The sequence below is a fragment of the Pipistrellus kuhlii genome, unplaced genomic scaffold, assembly GCF_014108245.1.
Source record: "Pipistrellus kuhlii isolate mPipKuh1 unplaced genomic scaffold, mPipKuh1.p scaffold_m20_p_10, whole genome shotgun sequence".
Lineage (NCBI taxonomy): Eukaryota > Metazoa > Chordata > Mammalia > Chiroptera > Vespertilionidae > Pipistrellus > Pipistrellus kuhlii.
This window is the reverse complement of record NW_023425405.1, coordinates 46,525,596-46,552,719: the sequence shown is the minus strand read 5'-3', so window position 1 is coordinate 46,552,719 and position 27,124 is coordinate 46,525,596. Positions and strand designations below refer to the sequence as shown.

Below are 27,124 nucleotides of genomic sequence, written 5' to 3'. Positions count from 1 at the left end.
TGGCCACCATGAGATGGCTGGCATGGGAGGATAGTTAGGGGGGACTTAGTTCTGCAGAAGAGTGCAGTTGGGAGAGCAGTTAGAGGTGACCAGGCTGGCAGGAAGGGCAGTTAAGGGTGACAAGGTTATCAGGGGAGGGTTAGGCATCGATTGGCTGGCAGGGGAGCAGTGAAGGGGCTATCAGGCTGGCAGGCAGAAGCAGTTAAGGACATTGAAGCAGGCAGGCAAGCAAGTGGTTGGGAGCCAGCAGTCCTAGATTGTGAGAGGGGTGTCTAACTGCCCATTTAGGCCCAAACAGGGATCAGACCTAAACGGGCAGTCAGACATCCACTGAGAGGTCCCATATTGAAGAGGGTACAGACCGGTCTGAAGGACCTTCTCTCCCCCAGCTCCCTCCCACCATGCACGAATTTCATTCACTGGGTCACTAGTTAGAATATAATCATAAATGCATACACACTCTTCCAGCTCCTATATGTTGGTTAGTTTCTGCTGTTTTTATGTTCTGCAGTCTCTTCCTTCCGATAACAGGTCCAGAACTTCCTAGCCAGATTATGTCATAAGTAGATTATTGTTACTGGCCAGATGTCTAGGAGCAACGGTCATAGATTCTCACTAGGTTGAATGTCATCTGACAATGGCCTTTGCATTGTCTTCAGGCAAGGGGGCGTGCTAGCCTTTAAATGAGAAGATAGTAGCACTTTTGCCAGCCCAGAGGGTCCCAGTGAAATCTAAGGATTCAACATTTTTTTGATGTAGCAACCCAGGCATCACTTCTCTGACTCTGCCACCACCACCACCACCCCCCCCCTCCCCCATTTTATTTTTTTATTTATTTTATTTTATTTTATTTTTTTAAATAAGGACCTTGAGTTTGGTATAGCAATCTTGCCAAATTGAAAATTCAATTTTCTATGGAACTTTCTTAACCTTATAATTAAGTCCTGTGTCTGATTTCGCTTGTTCTACCTCCATCTTCCCTGTAGGAAATGAGAGTACATTTTATGCAGCTCAGATAATCCTCTGGGTTTTGCACTTGGTTGGTAATTAATCACCTTTGGACTTATCGATACATTGTCTTCCATGATTTTTTTGACTCTCAGCAACAGGCATCAATACTGTAGTCATATTTTCTACTTCCCAACTTTACTGTATATACCAATTTTTTTTTTTTTTATGAGCCATGCTACCTGGCTATTTTTCTCTTTCGACACACCACCTGAAACTCATGGAAGTCTGAAATCAATCACAAAGCCTTACTCTCCTGACACACTAACTTATGTTCCAGTATTTTCATATTTTTGTCATAGTTTCTATTTCCTATTCATCTAGAAGTCAGAGGCATTACTGCTTGCTGAGTGACAGCAGGAAGAGAAATTAATGGGTTTTAATAACTGTGCATCTTTCCTCCTTTTTAATAATTTATCTCTCTTAATAATTTCATGTCTCCATTGAATTATTTTTCCCTAGAAAAATCCTTAAATAATACCTTTGCCTATTCAACACTATTTACAGCTCTACTAAAATTCTGAACCATGGTTATACTAAAGGATGACACACCTGATGACTACAAAATATAGTTAAGTCAAAATACAAGTGCAAATGAAAAAAAAAAAACAATTACGGGTGAAAGGGATTAGGGTCAATGTCAAATTAATTGTTTCGCACACGTGCAAACACAAACAAGATTTAATGAATTCAAAAGAGAAAGTTAGGCTTTCAGCTAGACTTGGGGTTACAGTGGAAAATTCAAGTAGATAAAAGAAAAGGCATCCAGAGCTCAGTACAGAATATTAAAAGGTCACGGGATGTGCAGGCAGCCATACCATTCTTTTAATAGTTGTGTCATCTTGTACCAATTTCTTAATATTGAAAGACTTATTTTCCTTGTGCCATAGAGACTTAGGAAGTTCTTTTGAAGATTAGAAATCACGTCTGTAAAAAAAAAAAAAAAAAAAAAAGCCTGGTGCCTGGAGGATCATGGGCATTCACTACAGGGTAGCATTTACTATTTTTCCAGATGAAGGAAACCGCCTGTGTGAGAACCAGAGGCGGGAATTTCCACAGACACCGGTGAGTTCAGTGTGTGACTTACCATGAATAGATCACAGTTTGACTTGAGGACTGGGTGTATTCGGGAGCAGTGAGACACATTTAGGAAAACAGATTGAAACAGATTGTGAAGGGCATTGTTTTCCAAGGTAAGGAGTGTATTGTAAAGGTTGGAAGAAGCCAAGAAAAAAATTTTTTTTTTTTTTTTGAGTAAGGAAGTAGCCAAGTAGAAGCAATGTTTTGAGAATAGAAAAACTAACAGTGATTTGTGAGCTGAGCTGGCTTGGAAGAAAGGGGAAAAGAAGTAGAAAACCAAATCAGGATTCCAGCACAGTAATTGAAACATTAGCAAATAAGGATGAGTATTAGGATACAAAATGTGGGAAAGTAATTTCAAAATAATGCATAAACACAAGACTCAATACTAGAATTAAGGAATTCAAGACTCCAAATTTAATGGAGATTTTTTAATGGAGCTTCGGAAAATAGCCATATTCTGGAGACTGAATGAGAGAAGTGAGAATACTCTGTCAGGTAAGGAAACCTATTAGCATGGTTAAAATTTCACCATGACTTGATCTCAGGAATGGAGTGTTTTATATTCATAAACTTCACAAATTTGTGCCAGGGTATTGAGCCTGAAATGCTTGCATATGCCCTGAATGGGAATCAAACCTATAACCCTTCAGTGCACTAAATGATTCCCAAGTAGCTGAGCCACAGCAGCCAGGGCAGGTAATAGTTTCTTGTTGAAAAGAGGAACGTGGAGCATGTACCTGGTGCCATGAAAGTACATTTGTGGCGACAGAGAGCCTAGGGCTCAAATCCTCCCTTCATGTTGTTCTGTAAATTTAATCATATATTCAATCTTTCTGGACCTCACTAAGCTCATTTGTAAAATAAAAGTGTTATCAGTGAATGTACTGTGATGATAATATAATAAAATAGTAAATATATTTTTTAATTGAGAGAATCATATAAATGGACAGGAGTTGGGAAGAAGGAAACATGCTTGAAATAGAAATAAGACTAACACTTTGTAAGTTGATATAACAGCATGATTTTCTTGAGCTAACATATAGTAGACATTTGAAAATACATAATTAGTACTCAAGAGAGAGAGACCATTATTTATTTTTAAAATGGAAGATACTTTGGAATTTTGAGGAAGAAATCTAGGATGGGGTGGCACAAATTTGTGAAGTTTATGAATATAAAACACTCCATTCCTGAGATCAAGTCATGGTGAAATTTTAACCATGCTAATAGGTTTCCTTACCTGACAGAGTACTCTCACTTCTCTCATTCAGTCTCCAGAATATGGCTATTTTCCGACGCTCCATTAAAAAATCTCCATTAAATTTGGAGTCTTGAATTCCTTAATTCTTTCCCATATGGCTCCAACATACCTCATTGCACTTTTATAAGTTCTATGCTTTTGAAGGCAAAATATCCCATGGTTTTTCAATGCTCCTCAAAACAAACTCTTTGCTTTATCTCTCTGTGCCCTGAAGTTATTTCTATGTGAATCATTTTCATGAATCCTATATATTCTCAGGAAATCAGGGCTATACTCATTTTAAACTTGAAAATATGTGCTATGTAAATTGAAAAACTTCTTTTAAGTAACTGGAGTCAGGGTATTGGATTTATATTGTGTTATGTGTTGACTCAATGTGGGTCAGATACAAAATAAGATTCAGGTTGTTTCTCCTTTTTATTAACTTTAAAACAATAATTTTTATTGTTTTAAAGTTAATAAAACATTTCTCATTATGAGTAGTAATAGACAATTGGTAGACTGTAGAAAAGGCTTGCCTTAGCCTGTTTGGATAAGTGGATAGAGTGTTGGCCTGTACACTGAAGAGTCCCAGGTTCGATTCGATTCTGGTCAAGGACATATATATTGGCCTTGGTCAGGATTTGTGTGGGAGGCAAACAATCGATATAACACATCCATATCTCTCTCTCCCTCCCTCCCTCTCTATCTTTCTCTCTCTCTCTCTCTCTCTCTCTCTCTCTCTCTCTCTCTCTCTCTATATATATATATATATATATATATATATATATATATATCCCTGTCTCTTCCACTCTCTCTAAAAATCAATGAATATCCTCAAGTGAGAATTAACAAACAAACAAAACAAAAAACAAAAAAGAAAAAGAAAAGGTTTTATTATTTACAATGGAATTTGCCTAGAAAGTACAGCCGACATTACTGAATAATCACTGGCTTAATTTTATTTGGCTTGATAATTTTTTTACATGAAAAAGTGAATGAAATGGTTATTTTCACTCATCCAACCCTCCTTGGAGAGTTTATCTATTCTGTTACCTCCTAACACATTCTTTCTTAAAAGCTCAGCGGCCTCCCAGAACTTCCCATTTTTCAAATGGCACTCTTTCCCCAAACCTTCCCACTAGGCAGAGCCTTATATTTCAGAACTATTCTAACCTCAAAAGATCAATCTATCAAAGCTTTTTTTAAAAATATATTTCATTGATTTTTTTACAGAGAGGAAGAGAGAGGGATAGAGAGTTAGAAACATCAATGAGAGAGAATCATCTATCAGCTGTCTCTTGCATACCCCCACTGGGGATGTGCCCACAACCAAGGTACATGCCCTTGACTGGAATCGAACCTGGGACCTTTTAGTCCGCAGGCCGACCCTCTATCCACTAAGCCAAACCGGTTTCGGCTATCAAATCTTTTTAGTGCAAAATATAGGAGAATGTAAAGTCAGGTAGATCTCTTGAAGCTTAAGTCTTCCCTAAAAATTAAGATGTTAAAATGTTCCTATTGTCACAAATTAATGAACTAACACACAAGAGGATGTTAGAACAGTGCCTTGATTATGGCAGTTTAAAAAAAAAAATGATGTTCTTCCTGATCCTGTTCCAAAAAAGAGACGTTCTAACAGCACTCACCTAGGTAAGCAGTGATAATTACATTTCCAGCACAGCTCTTTATCCTGTGGGTGGAATAATAGCTATGTTTACTAGAATTTCCAAAGATATCCTATTGTAAATGCTGTGCCTGGTCACCCACACCCTCCCTACTTGCTAGAATGTCCTTCCTGATAGCTATGAGCTGTCAGTTCTCCCTAGAAATTTCCCTCAGCCGCACATGTCTACCTCATCCAAGGTTACACATCTGTCTGCCTTCGATGACCGGTATCTCAAGTCAGGACAAATCGGAGGGCCATCCCAGCTCCAGAGCTCCCAGGGATATTGGCTGAGGTATTTTTACTGAACCAAAGTCCAACTTCATCGGCCTAATTCTGCTGCTTTTACTTCCCCCACCGATGTTGATTCTAGGGACACTCCTTGATAAGCTTCCTTTCCAATAATCTGTTTCAGAGTTGGCTCCCCAGTGAACCACACCATGCCTCAAGCCAAAACAGATCACAACTATCAACAACACCAGTGCCACCACCCCAACCTCCAGCAAACTTGCGACTCTCACTGCATTTTCTTTGTGTGCTACACAGCACCATCTTGACTCAGGCATGGAAGGCATCTTCCTTACTCACTCTCACTTCATTCCCACATCTGTGCAAACACTCAGTCTATTCGCTTTTTTCAAAGTAGACATTCGTTTATTAGCTCAGTTTTAGGATTACTGCAAAACAGAGAAGAAGCTACAGAGGTTTCTCATATACTCTCTTCCCTACACATGCATAGCCTCCACACCAGAATGATACCTCTGCGAAAATTGATGAGCCTATGTTGACATACCATCATCACCCAAAATTCATAGTTTACATTAGATTGCCTCTTGGTGATGTATATTTTATGGGTTTGAGAAAACATAGGTAGCCTTTTCAGAATGGGTTCTTTCACTTAGCAATATGTATTTAAATTTCCTCCGTGGCCGAAACCGGTTTGGCTCAGTGGATAGAGCGTTGGCCTGCGGACTGAAAGATCCCGGGTTCAATTCCAGTCAAGGGCATGTACCTTGGTTGCGGGCACATCCCCAGCGGAGGTGTGCAGGAAGTGGCTGATGGATGATTCTCTCTCAACATTGATGTTTCTAGCTCTCTATCCCTCTCTCTCTTCCTCTCTGTAAAGAAAAAAAAAAATTTCCTCTGTGTCTTCTGATGGCTTGAGAGTTTGTTTATTTTTATCACTGAATAATAAACATTCCATTGTCTAGATTTATATTTCAATCACACACTGAAGGCTATCTTGGTTGCACCCTCATTTTGGCAATTAAAACTAAAGCTGCTATAAACATCTGTTTTTACTGTGGACATAAGTTTTGAACTTTGGTTAAGATCAGTGAGCGAAATTGCTGAATTATATCAAAAGAGTTCGTTTAGTTTTGTAAGAAAATACTAAATGTCTTCCATATTGGCTGTGTTATTTTGCATTCCCACCAGCAATGAACGAGAGTACTTGTTGCTCCTCATGCTCGTCAGCAGTTGGTGTTGTCAGTGTTTTGAATTTTGCCCATTCTCACAGCTGTGTAGGAATAGATCTTTGTTTGAATTTTTATTTCCCCGATGACATATGATGTGGGTCATCTTTTTATATTCTTGTCATGTGTATATCTTCCTTTGTATCTTGCAAAAATTTGTCTAGGTTATCAAATTCACTTTAATTATCAGATTTGTGGGCATAAAACTACTGTTTATTTCAATTTCTATAGGTCCTGGATGACATCTTCTCTTTCATTCCTAATTTTAGTAATTCCTGTCACCTCTCTTTTTTTTAATATGAATGACCTATTCAAGAGGCATTTTTCCTTTATGTTAGTTTATTTATTTATTTATTTATTTATTTATTTATTTATTTTTATCTCTAGCACTTATTTTTGTGGGGCTTTTTGTTTGTTAGATTTAGAATTCCTATATCTGCTTACATTGCCCATCTGTTCTTGCATGAGTTCAACTTTATTTGCTAGATGCCCTGGCTCCTTAGTCACAGTTGTTTTAAATTTCCAGTGTAGTAATTCCCTGCCACTCTCTGAGTCTGGTTCTGGTGCTTGCTTTGTCTCTTCACACTGTATATGTGTGTTTTTCTCTTGTTTTTTGTTTTGCCTTTTAGAATGCCTGGTTAATTGTACCAGGTAAAAGAGACTGCTGTAAATTGGCCTTTAGTCATGTAGCGGTACTGCATGGTGGTGGACGAAAAGCAATTTTTAGTCCTGCGATTAGGTTTCAGTTCAGTAAGCCTGTGCCTCTGGACCGTAAACTTCCCATGTGCTTCTCAGGCCTCCCTCACTCTCCCTTAGGTGGGATGGGTGTCTGCAGAGGACTAGGGTTGTGCATTTTCCTCCCCCTGGTTTTCTTAGGTTCTGGTAATTCCCCAATAGGTTAGGCTCTTGTTCAATGGCTTCTGCTGAGGACAGACCTTGCTAAGAAGAACGAAGTGCTCTGCCATGTTTCAAAATGGTTTCTTTTCCCCTCCCCTTGCTGGAAGTATGAGGGAATTCTTCTAATCTTCACTGTGAGGACCTGGTCAGGCTCCAAGAGGTAAAACTCATCAAAGTCAGGGCCCCTCCTATGACTGGCTGCCACTGGAGTGTTTATCTCTGAGATGTGTCCACATTAGTCTGCAGCAATTGGTCAGCTCTAGTTTATGTTTTCTTAACCTGGCTGTGGTTCCTGCAGAGGTTTCCGCCTGCTAGGTTTGATTCTCTGCATTTGCCTTTATGTCTCTCCAATCTGTGGTGACAGTCTCCCCTCTGACATTCTCTTAGGGATCTAAAAAGAGTTGCAGGTTGTCCAGTTTGTTCAACTTTTTACTTGTTACGATGTAATGGTGACTTTCACGTTCTAATATGTGAACCATGACTCCTTTTCATAAATATTGCCATTACTTTTGTTCATTTATTTCTTCTATGACTTGTAATAGCAGACTAACTGGCACCATATTTTCTTGTGGTTCTTCCACATATTTAAAAATATGTTTGTGTAGATTCTTGTATAGGAATTTTAACACATATGGACACACTTGTGATTTTTAATGATTTTGACAGAATATTCTTAGACTGTTCAGAGGGTCATCAATCCCTCCACAAAAGTGAAGCTATCCAGTAATATAAACTTTTAAGTAACTTTAGAGGGATTTTCAAAGGAAGGTTGTATCACCATAAACTGAAGTTATTTTAAGTTGTTAATATTCTTTCTTCTTTGCATAGAATAAGCTGAAGATTTAATTAAACCAGCTCTTGCTAGGAATTAGGGTAGAAGACGATGAGGATTTAGTAGCACCAGAAGGGTATGGAAAGGGTGAAATTGGGTAGAATAAATAAACTGGAGGCATGGAGAAGAACAGTCATTATGTTTACCAAGGAGTGGCCTTCCCTTAGCTTATTTGCTCCTGAACATAAAGGACCTTATTAATCTTTGTACTCTTCTCATTGTCTTCCTTCATACATCAGACTCAGGGTTCTTTGAGAACAATACATACATAGTTTGGCCTAGGGTAACAATTATTACAAGAAAATCACAGGTGAGAAATAAATTAACTACACGTGTTCAACATATATTACTTCTGGGAAAAAACACACGAACACATACACACACACACACACACACACACACACACACACACACACACTCATCAAGCCCTTACTTTCTCATCCACTCAGACTGCCAGATAGAAAGCTTGCTTGACTTGGTTACTCACTTCCACAAGCAGCAGGTCGCCTCACTGCAGTGCACAGGGATCTCTACGATCCAGCTCTCTGTTAGCTCCCTATTCACTGTTCTTGTCGTCACACCACACCGCACCCCACTCCATCAGACTGAGGATCTTTGCCCCACATACATGACATTGTTTCTCTGGATTCCAGAGATTTTGCACAAGCTGTTCTGACATGAATTACTTTTAACTTTTCATATGAAAGTGAGGGTTTTGTATTTTGAATTATTTGACTATTTTCTCTCAAAGTGATTAGTTTTTTGTGGTTTTTTTTTAATTTCAATAATATTCCAGAATAAAATCGTGTAGATTCATGTAAAGAAATTTTAAAACTCAGTGATTTCCCTAGACCGTATCTGGGCACACTTGTGATTTGCAATGATTTTGAGGATAAGAAAGGGTATTCTCTTTTTAGATGTATGAATTAGCAAAACTGAAAAACTTTCTTGCAGAAGACTTTAATGACAGTTTGTGTATTATTTACACATTACTGTATTCTTCCAAGTTTTCTTGGACATATTTGGTTATTGGCAGCAATTTCTCTTCTCTGGAGTATTGTTTTCCTAACTGATACGCTAGCATTTCTGGAGTATATCCCCCACAATGTATGTTATACTAGTTATGATAATATAAGTAGTTTTGCAAGTTGGGCAAATAAATCTAGGTTGTTCATTCATATCTTTTAAAATATCCTATAAGATAAACTTTCTTGCATTTCACTCTTTAGAGGCAATTAGGATCCGAGGAGGACACTGAGGTGTTATTGAACTGATAAGAATCTCTAAGAGATTTTTTTCCCTTGACTGTATAGGCAATTTGCCTAAAGCCTGTTTTTTTTTTTTTTTTAAATATATTTTATTGATTTTGTACAGAGAGGAAGGGAGAGAGATAGAGTTAGAAATATCGATGAGAGAGAGTCATCGATCAGCTGCCTCTTGCACACCCCCTACTGGGGATATGCCCTCAACCAAGGTACATGCCCTTGACCAGAATCGAACCCGGGACCCGTCAGTCCCCAAGCCGACGCTCTATCCATTGAGCCAAACCGGTCTCAGCTAAAGCCTGATTTCTTAAAGGCTTTTTACCTATTGACTCATTCATCTTGATAACAACCAAAAGGAATTTGAAAGGCAAATTCGATTTTTTCTGTACTTCTGGAAAAGCATTTTCCACACAATGTTATCTATTTATCTATCTATTGATTATAGTTGATTAAGATATTACATTTGTGTCCTTATCTCCCCATTGCCCCCACCCCCTTAATCATGCCCTCACTCCCCTGGGGTCTGTGTCCATTCATTAGGCTTATATGCATGCATACAAATCCTTTGGTTGATCTCTCCCCTTTACTTTCACCCTCCCCTACCTTCCCTCTGAGGTTTGCGCACCTGATTGGAAGGAACTCCTATCATTTGCAACAACACAATGTTATCTTGATTTCTTTCAGTTTAATGTCCCATCTAGAAAATATTCAGGGATAAAAATTGGGAGGATAGGGTGGGGTTTTGCAGGGTTTTGTTTTTGTGGCCCTGAGGCCCTAATCCTTATTAAAACCTCCTTGCCCTAGCTGGTTTGGCTCAGTGGATAGAGCATCACCTGTGGACTAACGGGTTTCAGGTTAGATTCCAGCCAAGGGCACATATTTGGTTGCAGGTTCCCTGATCCTAATCTGAGTACATGCTGGAAGCTACCACATCGAAGTCTCTATCTCTCCCTCTGCCTTCCACTCTCTCTAAAAATCAAAATCAATGGGAAAGTGTTCTTGGGTGAGGATTAACACCAACAGAAAATGAACCTCCCTACCCCCACATTCTCCTCCCTCCCACCAGACCCTAATAGCTTCCTTTCAATTTCCTGTAGAACAGACTGTGAAAGTGAGGAACTTAACTGGCAGGTCCTTCTGAACAGGGAACATGTTTTATTTCTATTTTTAATTTTTTATCTTCTCTACTGTTCCTGAGGCCTAGAAAGCACTTAAAACATATTTACTGATGGGCACTTGGACTACTTCCAATCTTGGCTATTATAAATAAGACTGTGATGTGTACATATGCTTTCAAATGAGTGTTTCGGGTTTCTTTTGGATATATTCCCAGAAGTGGAATTTCTAGGTCATAAGGCAATTCCATTTTTAATTTTTTTAGGAAATGCCATACTACTTCCCACAGTAGGTACAAGAGTGCAGTAGAGTTCACTTTTCTCCACATCCTTGCCAACACTTGTTTGTTGATTGATTGATGGTAGCCTTTCTTTTTAAAAAAAAAAAAATATATATATTTTTTTATTGATTTTGTACAGAGAGGAAGGGAGAGAGATAGAGAGCTAGAAACATCAATGAGAGAGAGTCATCGATCAGCTGCCTCTTGCACACCCCCTACCGGGGATATGCCCGCAACCAAGGTACATGCCCTTGACCGGAATCGAACCCGGGACCTCTCAGTCCCCAAGCCGACGCTCTATCCATTGAGCCAAACCGGTTTCGGCTGATGGTAGCCTTTCTGATAGGTGTGAGGTGACGACTCATTGTGCATTTCTCTAATGATTAGTGACGCTGAGCATCTTTTCATATGTGTATGAGCTATGTTTATGTTCTCTTTGTAGAACTGTTCATTCAGGTCCTTTGTCCATTTCTTAAGTGGATAGTTTGTTTTGGTGTTGGGTTTTACAAGTTCCATATAAATTTTGGATAGTAAGCCCTTATCAGATGTATCAGTTAATATGTCCTCCCATTCAGTGGGTTGTCTTTTCACTTTATCGATGGCTTCCTTTGCTGTGCAAAACCTTTTTAGTTTGATTGGGGGCGGGGTGGTGGTGGTGGTTATTTATTTCTTTTTTGTTTCCCTTGCTCAAAGTAATAGATCAGAAAGAAGTTTCCATGAGAAATGCTAAGATTTTACTTCCTATGCTTTCCTCTAGAGTTTTTATGGTTCTGAGGCTAACATTTAAGTTAGACTCAGCTCTAAGAAAAGATGAAATATCGCCATTTGACTTTGAGAATACTATATGAAGCAAAATAAGTCAGTCAGAAAAAGCCAAAAAACACTTATATGGGATATAAAACTGAAACTCATACCCTGTTTCCCCGAAAATAAGACAGTGTCTTATATGAATTTTTTCTCCCAAAGTTGCGCTAGGTCTTATTTTCAGGGGATGTCTTATCTTTCCATGCGCTAGGTCTAATTTTCGGAGGGTGTCTTATTTTCAGGGAAACACAATAGACGCAGAGAACAGTATGGTAGTTACCAGAGGGAAGGGGGTATTCATGCAAGAAGACATTCAAACCTGTAAAGAATCTTATGAGTTTGATTGAGCCAAATTGTCGACAGTTGCCAGGAAGCAGAATCTCAATGTATTAGGATAATGCTCTGGAAAATGGTGGTTTTTCACCTATTTTTATAAATTACCATCAAAAGTGGAGAACTAAGGAGGCTACATGAAATATATTGGTGATATATTAGGGAGCAGAAGAAACCAAAGGGAGGAAGGGACCTCTGGGATTGGATAAAAGTAAAGTGGTAGACACATGCTTCTTTTACATAGGTGGGAACAATCAACAATTAACATGATAACAATAACAATGAAGGAATTTGTGATCCCTGTCCTGGTGTCAGGGTGCCCTGGTTGTGCCCTGCATGGGGGAAGCGGGGAGGGGACAGAAAAAGGGAAGTTACAAGTTAGCTTGGCATGCCACAGATCTGTTATCTTAGATGCAAAGATATAATAGGCTCAGTAAAGATGGAAGTTGATCTTTGTTAGGGAAGATGCTGGCTTAGGACGTGACTATCCACTATAAAATGCTTTTTAACTAAAGGTTTTAATTTCAGACCATTCTTTGTGGTTCGTTGAGGTCTCTTGAATTTGCAAGGCTGCCATTCAGGCCTTCCCCGGGTAAACCAGGTTAGCATCTAGCCCCTTTTTGTCCACAGTGGGTAGGATTATGCTAAGTGAAAGGATAAAAGAGGCCAAAAATATGGTGACAGAGATGATCTGACTTTGGGTGGTGAGCACACAGAGTAATATACTGATCATGTACCACAGAAATGCACACTTGAACCTATATGATTCTATTAACCAATGTGACCAATAAAATTTAAAAAATCTATAAATACGTAAAATGGAATAAAGTAAGTAAATGTCTCAAATTTAAGAGAAATAATTTTATAAAACTAGTTTGCCCTTATAAATATTTTGTGTGTTGTTTTGTTTGTTTTGTCTTTCCTTTGTATTTTGGAAAAATTGGGTCCTAAGTAAGCACAGTTTGCTCAGGTCATGCTATGTTTCTTAGAGGGAATATAGGCTGCTTTCTGGTGGTCCTTTACCTTTTTTCTATAAGGTTTTCAAGAGGAAAAATCCAGAATCTGCTGTCCTTTAGGTCAATACTTTGTCCTGTCTCTAACTAGTTCTATGACTCTATGAATAATAAGAAATTAAAGAAGGGAAATACACATGTCAGAAGTACAAATGAAATGATAGTTAAAATGAAGCAATAAACAAAACAGAACTCCTACTCTAAAGAAATTGAGCAAAATTCAAATTAAATGTATTCTAAAGTCAGATATTAACAAATGATTGACATACCTAAGAAAAGCATAAAAATTTATAATATCTGGGAATAACAGAAGCTTGAAGTCTTATGGCTAGGTGATATGTAGAGATTATATAAAAAACATTTTTTTGATGTCTAATTAAAAAAACTTCAGTAGAGGGAACAAAAGGAGACATGGGAGGAGAGATCTGTAATACTGTCAACAATATAATAATTTTTTATGTCATGGGTAGAGACCTTTTTTTTTCTCTTCAAAATAATTCAGTTAGTGTAGGACCAAGATAAAATTAGAATCCAGTTTTCCTACTTCAAGCCTAGTTCTAAGGTAACTTTAAAAGGCTTGTTCGAATTATTAATATAACCTCTAAGTCTTAGAGTCTCAGAGAACAAAAATTTTCCTTTCTTCACTGTGGTGTCTCTAGCCTGGCATATTAGACTCTCAATTGGTATTTGCGGGACACAAGTCTTATATGCAGTAAGACTTGTTTTTGACATGCTTATGACAGAGTTTTTATGTTTAATAATAAGATTTAAGATATACAATATAAGTGATTTATAATAAGATTTAAGATATATAAGTGATTTGGTTTATTTTACTGAGCAGGATGATTTCTTTCCTGGGTCCTTGTCCAGATGGATTTGTAGAATGAAGCCACGGACAAAAGGTGGTAGGTGAAAAGGTGAAAAAGAACAGCAACTTTATTGCAAGCAAATACTACTTCTAAAACCTTAATCCTAAATTCTAAGCCTAAAACTCTGCTCCCCTTGGCACAGGGGGACAGAGGGGTCACCTAAGGAATGTGTCCTCTAAGTTCCTAATTCCAAAACTCTTCCCTCCTGCAGGGACAGAGGCGGTCCCCTAAGAAGGGTGACCACAGCTTTCTTTGTCTTAAGGCATTAAATAGGCTGGAGATCTTAGCCCTGAAATCAGCTCCCTTGACCCCCACATCTGCACTTCTCCTCTGTTTGGTCATCTTATCTGTTTAGGCTGGAGTCACTTTCGATTTTATCTTGTAGCTTTCTCTCAATTGTGCTGGCCTGGGGATGTTTATCTTACCACTCTCCCAGCTGCTCAGGTCAGGCTACTTTTGATCTAACTTATGGTCATTTTAATTGCTCAGGCCAGAGGTATCTCTGTCCTTGATTTAAGGCTGTTTGAATTGCTCAGGGCAGAAATGTTTCCATCTGCCTGGACCCCTCCCTCCTAAGGCATTTCTCCATCCTCTGTACAAGTAAGATAAGCACCCTGGCGTCTTCAAGTCCCCATCTATGCATTCCTCTCCCATGGAACTTTTTTATTTCCTAAACCTTCCTAATTCAGCTAATTCATAAACAACCTGAAATGTTTTACATTTTCCTTTGGATATTCGTGAATTTTTAGTAGATAACTGGAATTATAGGTAAATCCTGATAATTACACATTATTTACCTATAAAAATGGCATTTTTGTGTTTCAATTGAAAAACCACTGACATACTTAATGGGAACATAATGATGCCAACATTAAACATTTTTAATAAAGGAAAGAGAAAAAGGGACTAGGCAATGGCATAGGGAAGGAAGCAGGAGAGGAGGGCTTGGCTCCAGAGTCAGAAGGAACGTGGGGCCATCCACAGCCTTGCCATCAAGGATCAAGGTTCAGGCAAATCTGGGTCTGAGAGGTGTCCAGGTGGGGATCCGCTCTCCGGTCCCTGGACCGAGCTGCACAGCGCCAGCAGCAATAGTACTCTCGGGAGGTTACTTTGACACCCAGCATGTTCAGGTGTGGATCATGGTGACACATTGAAAGGCGGTGATTTACTGCTTTGTGTGATTAAGGGATGTAAGTGCAAGACTCTAAGATTTACTTCCTTCCTGTCCCAGTGGGGATCTCTGAGTAGAGTGCCAGCATCTGGTGTCACTATTCCATGTTTGTATGTTATGGAGACCTAGATCTTGATTTGGAAGTTCATGACAAAATGTTCAGCATCTGACTTGACATGGATCGACATTACCAGCAAAGCTCCAGAAATCACGAATCTACTTTCTGTCTCTACAAATTTGCTTTTTCTGGACATCTACAATAATAAAAGTATGATATGCTAATTAGACCTGACATTAGCATATCACCGGACAACCTTCTGGATGAAGCCAGGGCTGTGAGGGCTGAGCCCCTTGTATGAATTTCATGCATCAGGCCTCTAGTTTCATATAAATGGAATCATACAATTTGTGGATTTTTGTGTCTGGCTTCTTTTCGTTAATAGAGTTTTTAAGGTTCATTCATGTTCTTCTTTTCTTTTAGTGTGTATCAATGCTTCTTTCCTTTTTTATGACTGAATAATACTCCATTTTGGAATGTAGTACATTTTGTTTATCCATTCATTAGTTGATGGACATTCATCAATTAATGGTTGTTTCCACTTTTTGGCTATTTTGAATAATAGCACTTTGAATATTAGTGTGGATGTATGTTTTCAGTTCTCTTGGGTATATATCTTGGAGTGAAACAACCGGATCAAAGGATAATTCTATACTTAACATTTTGAGGGAACTGTCGAATTGATTTTCAAAGTGGCAGAACCATTTTACATTCCCACTAGCAATGTATGTGGATTCCAATTTTCCACATCCTCCCCAATATTTGTTATTGTCAGTCTTTTTTTTATTAAAGCAATCTTAGCCAATGCAAAGCAAAAAAAACAAAAAAAAAAAAAAAAAAAACAAAAAATAAGAAAAGGGAAAAAAAGAAAAGTCACTGTTATAAATTTAATAATGCATAATTCTAAGAATATGAAAAAATAATAATGCTATATTATATTGGAAAAATATATCAGCCATGCTCATGATCTCTGATAATAGCCAAAAGTTTATTTTTTTCTGATTGGACTAGAAAATTTAGTGTGAGATATCCTAAAATCTTGTTAAAATTTAAATTTCTGAGACCCTATTAATTGAGATTCTGACTAGATAATCAAGTCTGAATTCCTTGGCCTGGCATACAAGGCCCTTTAAATCAGCTCATCACTTCAGTGTGATACCTATCACCATCTCTTCACTCCATTTAACTCCCATTACTTTCAATCACACATTACATATTCTTTATTTTAATCTTATTTTATTAAAATTTTATGTTAGTGTCTGTTTTTGTCATCTCTATCTGAAGTTCCGAATGAAGTTTGTCAAATTAATAACTTTTCTAAGCCATTTCTGCACAGATTTATTTGTTAATGTATTATCCCTCTCCCCTTGTAGCTAATAAAATTGTCAGTGGCAGGACCATTCACTGGCATTTCCTAAAATTCTGGTAAATTTAAAGATTTTATTGAATTGCTGGCAAGTCAGGGTTGAGTTTATGATTGAAGGCAAGGGGTCCCCTCTATATGTAAAGACTGGTTTAGATTCTTAGTGTTTTATGTTTTAAATATATTGTTTTATATATATTAGTGGCCTGGTGCATGAAATTCATGCATGGGGGGTGGGAGTGTTCCTCAGTCAAGCCTGCACCGTATCCAATCTGGGACCCTACAATCAGACTGGCAATTAGACATCCATCTTGCTATCTGAGACTGCTGTCTCCTAACCGCTAACCTGATTCCTCCCCTGCCAGCCTGAACACCCCTAACCACCTCTGCCTCGATCAGATTACCATGGTTTTGTCTGGAAGGATGTCTGGAAGGTCTGCCAGTGTAATTAGAATATTACCTTTTTATTATCATATATATATATATATTTTAGAGAGAGAGGAAGGGGAAAAAATATATATATATATTTGAGAGAGAGAGAAAGAGAAACATTGATATGGGAGAAACATCAATTGGCTTCTTCCTGCACAATCTCTGGAATGAGCCTGCAACTTGACCAGGAATTGAATCAGTAAACTTTTGGTGTACAGGAAAATGCCCAACAAACTAAGTCACATGGCCAGGGCTAGATTTTTAGTTTAATCCTAGTTCCCCCCTCTCTCTCTCCTGCCTCTTTCACTCTCTCTTATCTCATTCTCTATCTTCTATCTCTCACTATCATTCTTTTTCTCTCTCAAAATGACACAGTATCCTATATAATAAAGAGGTAATATGTAAATAGACCATCACTCCAACACACAAGATGCCGCCTCCATGTGGTCAAAGATGTGGACATAAGATGGTTACCACAAGATGGCTGGCAAAGGAGGGCAGTTGGGAGGGGCCAGGCCTGCAAGGGAGGGCAGTTGGGGGCAATCGAGCCTGCAAAGGAGGATAGTTAGGGATGACTGGGCTGGCAGAGAAGGGGAGTTAAGGGCAATTAGGCCTGCAGGGGAAACAGTGGTGGTGGTGGGGGCATGCCTGCAGGAGAGGGCAGTTGGCAGGGGGCGAGGCATTCACAGAAGGGCAGTTGGGGGTGACCAGGCCTGCCGAGGAGGACAGTTGGGATGGGATTCATGCCTGCAGGAGAGGACAGTTAGGGATAACCAGGCTGTCAAGGAAAGGCAGTTAGGGATAACCAGCCTGCAGGGGAGGGCAGTTGGGGGCAACCAGGCAGGCAGGGGAGAGCAGTTAGGTGTCCATCAGGCTGGCAGGGAAGTGGTTAGGGGGTAATCAGGCAGGCAGGAAGGCTAGCAGTTGGAAGCCAGCAGTCCTGGATTGTGAGAGGGATGTCCAGCTGCCCATTTAGGCCCAATCCTAAACAGGCAATCAAACATCCCTTGAGGGGTCCCAGATTGGATAGGGTGCAGGCTGTGCTGAGAGACACACACACATATCCCTATGCACAAATTTTGTGCACCGGGCCTCTGGTAAATGGACATTTTTCATTAATTTCTCAAGTGTTGTTTGTTTTTATCTCCCCCTTACATAGTTCTACAGCTCAACTTTGTCTTGATAGTTGTGACTTTTGTTTGTTTAATATAAGGAATTTCTCATTACATTGTGAGTGTTTTTCTTGGTATTTGTGCTCAGTGTAAGAGGGAATTGACGTTTGGAAGCATGTCAAAACATTTGACCTATGATTTACAACATTTACTTAATAACCCAAAAGATAACAAACAAAAAAACATGTTTTAGAGTCCCCTGAGATTTCCCCCATTAACATCTAATTTTAGATTGTTTCAGTTCCTATTAGCAGTCTTAGGAGCTGTCGGTTCACACAGTGCTTTCAAATTTACATGGGTAGGCAATGAGAACATATGGGACAAAAGTTCTGCTTTCATAGTCTCCATTTTAACCTTTCCCTTTAAAATTTAATCAGCAGGAGAGGAAATAAACACTTTTTATCTCCATTGTACAATGGAAGTGATCTCCTTCCTTTCCCCAGTGGTAGTCAAGTTCCAGATGGCTGCCTTGAACTGCAAATTTTAAATTAGGTTGACTCCTAAGAAAACTTGGCAGGTAAATTTATTTTCTTAAGTTTGTTTTCTATTGTCCCCTATTTTCCCCTAGACCCGGTCCCACCCCAGGCCTTTACCACACTAATGTCTGTGTCCATGGACTATGCATATTTGGATGTAAGCTCTTTGTTTAATTTCTTCCTGCCTCCTCCACCCCCGCCCCCCCCCCACACACACACACTCAGAGATCTATCAATCTGTTCCATGCTTGTGGATATATTTTGTTCAGCAGTCTGTTATGTTTATGAGGTTCCACAAGTTAGTGAGATCATATGATATTTATCTTTCACTGACTGGTTTATTTCACTTAACTCCAGTTCCATACATTTTGTTGCAAAGAGTAAAATATCTTTCTTTTAAACAGTAACCTAGTATTTTATTCTGAAAATAAATGCACCACAGATTTTTTTATCTACTGTACTCACCTACTGTTGGGTACTTGGGTTATTTCTAGATCTTAGCTACTGTAAATAATGCCGCTGTGACCATGGGGGTGTGTATATTCTTTCTGACTGGTGTTTCAAGATATATTTCAAGAAATGGGATTGCTAGGTCAAAAGTCAGTTTCATTTTTTAATTTTAGGGAACTCTGTATTGTTTTTCACAGTGGCAACACCATTATGCATTCCCACTGAAAGTGCATTAGGATTCCTTTTTCTCTACATCTGCACCAGCACTTGCTGTTTGTTGATTTATTGATGATAGCCATTTTGTCGGGTATGAAAGGAGGCAACAGTATGCAATAAAGACAGTATCTTTAATAAATAGTGTTGGGAATACTGGATAGATAAGTTTTTAAAAAATGAAACTAGTGTACCAATTTACACCATACCCAAAAATAAATTCAAAATGGATAAAATACTTAAATGTAAGTCACTAAACCATAAAAACCTAGAAGAAAACACAGGCAGAAAAATCTCAAAACTTCTCCTAGGGCCAGGGTCGGCAAACTGTGGCTCGTGAGCCACATGTGGCTCTTTGGCCCCTTCAGTGTGGCTCTTCCACAAAATACCATGGCCTGGGTGAGCTTATTTTAAAGAAGATGTGTTAAAAGAAGTTTAAGTTTAAACAATTTGGCTCTCAAAAAAAAAAATCAATTGTTGTATTGTTGATATTTGGCTCTGTTGACTAATGAGTTTGCCGACCACTATCCTAGGGCAAGAGAAACAAAGGAAAAACGAAACAAATGGAACTACATCAAACTAAAAAGCATCTGCACAGCAAAAGAATCAACTTCTGAAATGAAAAGCGAGCCCACTTTATAGGAAAACATATTTGCCAATGATGCATCTGATAAGGAGTGAATTTCCAAAATATATAAAGAACTTAATACCACTCAACAAAAGTAAGACAATCAATCAATTAAAAAATGGGTAAATGACCCAAATAAACACTTCTCTAAAGAGGACAGACAGATGGCCAATAGATATATGAAAAATACTCAATATCACTCATCATCAGAGAGAGACAGGTATTTTTTTTTTACCAAGTAAAGTACAAGTGTTTTTACCTTGGAGCTTCCAACTACCCCCACCCCCACCCCCGCCAGCCTGGTCGTCACATGCAGCCTGCTGTTCAGTTCTCAGTCCCGTTATTGCAGTCATTACGGCCCCTGACTTTTATATATTAGGGTGATACATAATATATTCATATTACTATCTTATTTAATAGGATTGTCCTATGAAACTATTATTTAAATGTTGAGAAGATTGAAACTTAGGAGTTTAAACTAGCTTGCCTAGTTTCACAAAGAAGCCAGAATTTCCAACTCTGATGCCCAAGTGTGTAAGCTGATGCTCTTGTTTCTCCAATATTCCCTCTCCACATACCATCTCCCAGTATATATACAACCTAAGTATGAGGGAGGACTGGGCCTCAGTAATAAACATGCGCTCAGTTATGAAAAGTCTATCTTGCTTACTGGAAAAGCACTCAACTCAACAGTGCTCTTTAAGTAGGGTTTTTCACTCTATTTTGTACTTACTGGGTTCTAGTCCTCTTTTCTGTGTCTGTTTTATATTTGTTTGCTTTTCTGGTTCTCCTGCCCATTCTCCCTCCACCTATTCCATCCTTTATCTTCAAACCATCCAATCTGCCATGGTGAAAACCAGAAAGCTTCCCCCAACCCCCCTTGAGTTCTCAGTGCTATGACACAATGCTAAGTTTATTTAGTCCCAAAATTTGAATTTGAAAATTTGTTGTTGTTAACCATTACCTGAGGGTATTTTTTCATTGATTTTTTTAGAGAGAGTGGAAAAGAGGGAGAGACAGAGAGAGAGAAACTTTGATGACTCACACCAATTAGTTATCTCCTACACACTCCCTGACTGGGGCCAGGACTTGAGCCTGCAACCAAAGTATGAAGTACGTAATACGTGCCCTTGATTGGAATTGAACCCGGACACTCTTCAGTCCTCGAGCCAATGTTCTCTCCACTGAGCCAAACCAAACAAGTTTCTAATTTTTATAGGTGGTTAGGAATACCTCACTTAAGAGATTACAATAGGCTCTTCTTAAGAAATTGTGTAAATTTGCATTGAAGAAATCCAACACTAATTATGATTTTATGTGTGTATAAGGTGCTCAGGATCAAACATTATATGGTTGCCATGAGAAAGAATGCTTATCTCTCCTCAAAACAGTTGACAGAAAAATATTGTACTTAACTTCTTTGTGCATCACATAATCTTTGTAAAAGTGAAACCAGATGGAAAAAGTAAATGTTTGAGGCAAGAATGTATAAATTGGAAATTTTTTTTGGAAAAAGTACTTTGAGTACTAATTTCCATCTTTTATAGTACAGTTATAGGGTCTCTAAGTTAAGCAGTTCTATAATGAAAGAACTGCTGCGCTATAAAGACACGCTTATGGCGCAGGTCTTTTTCAGTGGGGCTTTGATGCTCACTGAGTCTGCTTCCTGAATGTGTCACTTATGGATGTAAGGAGTTGAAATCGGATGTCTCACACTGACCACTAGGTACACTGACTTCTGGATCTCCAATGGGGTACAGTTCAGCTACTGTCTGAGGCCATCCTGCAGGAGCTACAGTGAGAACCACAGTCTTCTCCTGCCTGCTTGGAACTTGGAGGCTTTGGAGCTGTCTGCACCAGGTTGCAAGTTTGCTAGGTTAAACAACAATAGAGAAGCCGCTACTTGGATGTGTTTGTAGATTGTGCAGGGCAGAGTCTCAGAACATCCCTAGGCTAGGACGTCAGCCATCTCTGCCTCTTTGACAGTCCCCGCATCTCATGCCCCAGCACAGCAAACAATTATTCTTGCGTGCAGCTCTGTAAGCAAGCCACCCTCACTTTCTGACCCAATGGCAGACACTACAGCTTCTCCCCAGAAACTGGATTTTGGAGAGATTGGGAGCTTTTCGGGATGACGAAAGCAACACCTTCCGCTAGCCAGGATTTGCTGCCAGCCCGTATAGCATGTGTGCCTCTGTATCTCAATTTCCCAGCACTTGTGAAATGCTCCTTTCTCTTTCAGTCTAGTTGTAGAGCTTCTACTCAGCCAGTGTTCCCGTGGTTCTGGGTGATAGATGTTTTGTCTTTTAGTTGTAGTTTTGGAATTATTGTGCATGGCAGCAGTTAAGGTATGTTTACCTACGCAACCATCTTGGATCTGTTCTCCTTCAGTTCTTTAATTAACAACTGGTCAACATGTAATCACTGGAATAAAAATCAAGAGGAAAAGTCATCTTGCTATTTCCTGCCTTTCAATTAGGAATATAAGCAAACCTTTGGTAACTCTTCCTGTTCTCATAGCATTAGCCTTCATCCTAATGACCTAGAGATAACTTTTCCTGATGTTTTTCTGCAAGAGTAAGTCAATGATAATTTCTCCTGTAGAGACTGGATTGCTATGGAAATTGGGGCTGTTTATTTCTCAAGATTCTATTCTAAAACGATTACTTTGAATGCTTTACATGTGCTAAGTAATCTATCAGGAGATGAAGCACTTATTATTTATAAGAATACAATTAACATTACTCTATAATATACTAACGTATCTGTTTTTCTTGCTTTTACCATCTCTGGGCAACAAATCCTGAATGAGTTGATCACATAACATTTCTAATGGAAATAATTAAAGGGCTCAACATTATTTGTTGCAGATGAATAAACATTTAGTGTGAAGTAAGATATTTATAAAACTAAGTTAGAAAGACTTTCCATATTGTAAAACTATGTGGTAAGTTCTAATGTAACTTCTAGATACTCATTTCTCAATGACTATTCATTTATGAGACCAAATTCATTCTTATATATTTAGTAATTTATTCCTTTTTTACCTATATTTCTTCATCTGGCCAACTTCCTCATCTGTAATGATATTTTTGTTTTGTTCAATTTACTTAATCTTATGACCACTAATTCTCTCATGACTCAGAGTCCCATGATATGCACATGTTTGTAATGTGATATGTGTGCTTATGGAATTTGGGGATAAGCGACTGTCGATTTCCCTTATCTAAAAATTCAGAAACAATGTATTTTTTTAAAAAAATTAATTATACTTTATATTTAATATTATTTTTATTAGTTTTAGGTATATAGTATAGTGGTTAGGTATTCATATACTTTACAATCAGATTAAAATATTAATAGATACTTTTTGGGTGTAAAAATGATCTGATAGGGAATGATGCTATCAACAGAATATCTTCATTTACCTATAAAAATGTCAATAGTTTATGGAAATTTTTAATTTTCTTTTTTACAGCTTTAGAGCAAGTAAGGGAGAGACAAAAAGAAACATATCAATGTGAGAGAGGAACATCAATTGGTTGCCTTCCATATGCTCCCCAACTGGGGATCAAACCCACTAGTCAGGCATATACCCTGAGCAGGAATCAAACTGGCAATATTTCTGTGCACTGGATGACATACTTAACCAACTGAGCCATTCTGGCCTGGTTGAACATTTTTTTTTTTCTTCTGAAAAATTTTCACTAGTTTCTAAAGTTAAGACTATTTCCTTTTAGTGTTTATTTTTATTTTTGTATATTTATGTTATTTTTTTCACTAATTCCTTATAAAATCAATTTAACTCATGGGCAACATGTGCTAGATAGATATCTCTGTTTTCAAATAATTATGCAAGATATTAGGTATTATGGACTGAATATGTCTTCCAAATGTTTATATGTTAAAGCCTTAATCCCCAGTGTAACGATATTTGGAGATGGGGTCTTGGTGAGGTCCCTAGGTTTAGATGAGATCTGAGGGCAGAGCCCCAGCATGGAATTAACGCCCTTATAAGATGACGAGACCTGAGCTCTTTCTCCCCAAGAAGGTTTATTTCAGGACCTCACCAAGAACCTAACCATCCTGACACCTAATCTCAGACTTCCAGGCTCTAGACTGTGAGAAGTAAACTGTTAATTCAGCAACCCAGTCTCTGGTAAAATGTTATAGTAGCTTTACCTAACTAAAATATTAGGGCTTAGTCTCTGAGTGAGTGTCTTTTTTTTTTTTTTTTGGAGTTGTTTATATTATATACATATATGAGTGAGGCATGCATTAAGCTCACATGGAGCTTATAATCTAGTAAGCAAAAACCAACCTATATACACCAATTTACTACAATTGACTCAAACCAAAATTGAGCTAGTATGAGAGCCACATCCCATCCACCATGAGAAGAAAAAGAAAAAAAAATAAGAAAGAAGAAGAAGAAGAAGAAGAAGAAGAAGAAGAAGAAGAAGAAGAAGAAGAAGAAGAGGAAGAACCTTCTATCCTTTAATTAACAAGGAAGGAGAAAGAGAAAGAGAAAGAGAAAGAGGAGAAGGAGAAGGAGAAGGAGAAGGAGAAGGAGAAGGAGAAGAAGGAGCAGGAGAAGGAGGAGAAATTTGGGGGTGACAACTGGCTCCAGTGTATGAGGTGCTCCAGTTTGTCAGGTTCCAGCTCACGTTTGCTGGTTAGACTTATGATCATTCCTGTGAGGCTTCACTGAGTTTCTTTCTCATTCCTCATGCGTAATCCTTCAACTTTCTTTCTCATTCCTCATGCGTAATCCTTCAACATGGACATGCTACTTTGGCTAAGATATGGCTACTTTGGCTAAGATAGTAGTGAGACATGTGCTGATTAGAAGACTCACTTGTGTAGTATGGAGCATAAGACAGTGTTATTGAACACTGAGGTTTGGGAGTGACCTGAAGAATTAACATGAAGCTGTGTTAAAATTGCAAGACTTGGAATTATGGTTATGGGAACATTAAAGAAATGTATGGCCCTGAGGATAAAAAGTGATTTAAAAAATGCATCTACTTTATAGAACCTTTGTAATCAAGTTGATAAGGTAAGTACTAGCCAAAAAATTATGTCAGTAATGTATTTAATGTCTTGACTTATGATTCAGTGGATGTAACAATTTGGTAGAAAAACGTAGACACATACAGAGGGCCTTAATTCTAGACCTTTACACATTCTCTCGCATGATTATCAAAGATAAGCAGCAGGTGAAGAAATATTATATATGTTTCATCTGCAGATAGAGGTAGAGATGATCAAATACAGAAGCAGATAAATTAAAATCTAGCTAGCTATAGACAATTAATAAAAGAAATTAATTCTGCCAAAGAGAAATATAAAGAAGCGTTAGCTAAAGGGAAAGAAACTGAAAAGGCCAAGAAATATTACTACAAACCACAACGAAACTTCATGCATTGCCTAGTTAAGTAGGTATTGGCATTGAAAGTGGCACAATTTCATCAGAATCAGTATCATGACACCATACTTTCTCTACTTATGGACACCTTACACAAGATGCAAGCATAAATTATAAAAGCACTAACTGTCATGTTTTATTAATACAGCCAGATAACTTGTCTTGTTACAGAGGAAATAGTGCATGTTCATACAGAGATTCAAATGTTGGTCTGAGTAGGTAGACCATACCACAGGATACAATAACTACAAAACATCAGCTGCTCAAGAGCAAAAAATTGAGTTTAATACTGCCATACTAGAAAAATCTTTAGGCAAATAAAATTATGTGGAATAATTTAACAGCACAAAGTTTGCAAGTAATACTGAGAATTTCAGCAAAGGAACTTATGCAGAACAGCAGATACATTAAACGAGGAAGGAGGCTGTCCTGGAGCTAGAGAAAAGAATTAAGCCCTATGAAAAGAAGTGTGATATTGTGCTTCTTTATTTTTTTTAATCCTCCTCCAAGGATAGATATGCTTATTGATTTTAGAGGGAGGGGAAGAGAGAAGGAGAGAGAGGGAGAGAGAGGGAGAGAGAGCTACACCTTCCGGAGAGGCCCGCATATAGGTGTGTGCCCTGATAGGGAATGAAACCTGCAATCTTGGGGTGTACAGGATGATGCTCCACCCAACTAAGTAACATGGCCAGGACTGATACTGTGCTTCTGATGAGCCATAAAGAGACACTTAAAAAGCTGAAATAGTCATTGTAGCAGCTGAGGTGCAGAGGCCAAATTTACAGCACAGAGTAAATAGTTCAATAAAATGATGGAAAAGAGCCACCTCTGGTAATAAATTATGAACAAGATGCATGATCAGGTACATTTATTGAAAGGAAGGAGATGCTATCCAAATTTGAGTCTATTTGTCATTCAATTTCTTTTTTTTCTTTTAAATATATTTTATTGATTTTTTACAGAGAGGAAGAGAGAGGGATAGAGAGTTAGAAACATCGATGAGAGAGAATCATCGGATAAGCTGCCTCTTGCACACCCCTTACTGGGGATGTGCCCGCGACCAAGGTACATGCCCTTTGAGCGGAATCGAACCTGGGACCTTTCAGTCCACAGGCCGAAGCTCTATCCATTGAGCCAAACCGGTTTTGGCTATTTGTCTTTCAATTTCTGGAATAATTAAGTCTCCAAAATCTGCATTGGGCTTTTCAACATTCTGTATTTCAATCCCTGTAAGTGAAAAGCCCGGGCAGAACAGGAGTGGCGCCGTGGTGCAACTCCAAGAATAGAAGCACAGATCTGTTAAAACAAGGCGACTTCTTGGTACATGAGAGCCATGGGAAACTTGGTGAATATGTCCTTTCTGTATATTCTGATGGACAAAGGAGACATTTTACCATAATATGTTGATAATTTGTATGACATTTTAAAACACTGGTTTTTCAAACATCCCTATACTTACAGATTATCACTATACAACAAAACTAGCCATCACTAAGAAATCAGGTGTAGTTCTGCTAAATCCTATTTCTAAGGATATGAAATGGATTCTCAAGCATGAAAGTGTCGCATTGGGAGAATTACCGGGCAAGGGAAATTTTTGTGAAATATTTAGAGCAAATTAAAGTGCAAAACTGCTGTTGCTATTAAAACATGTAAAGATCTTCCTAAGAAACTAAAAATACATTTTTTTTTATTACAAGAAGCCAATGTTTTCAAGCAATATGATCAACCCAATATTGTGAAACTTACAGGAGTTTACACACAAAGATAGCCTATCTATGTCATTATTGAACCAATTCCGGGATACCAGAACAGTGTCACATCACTTTTTATAAAGTACTACTGTGTGTAG

At 38.3% G+C, this 27,124-nt stretch overlaps 1 pseudogene; it reads left to right on the top strand.

Annotated features, from left to right (window-relative positions):
* The first annotated feature begins 1,980 nt into the window (after positions 1-1,980).
* Positions 1,981-27,124, top strand: LOC118714592 (annotated as a pseudogene).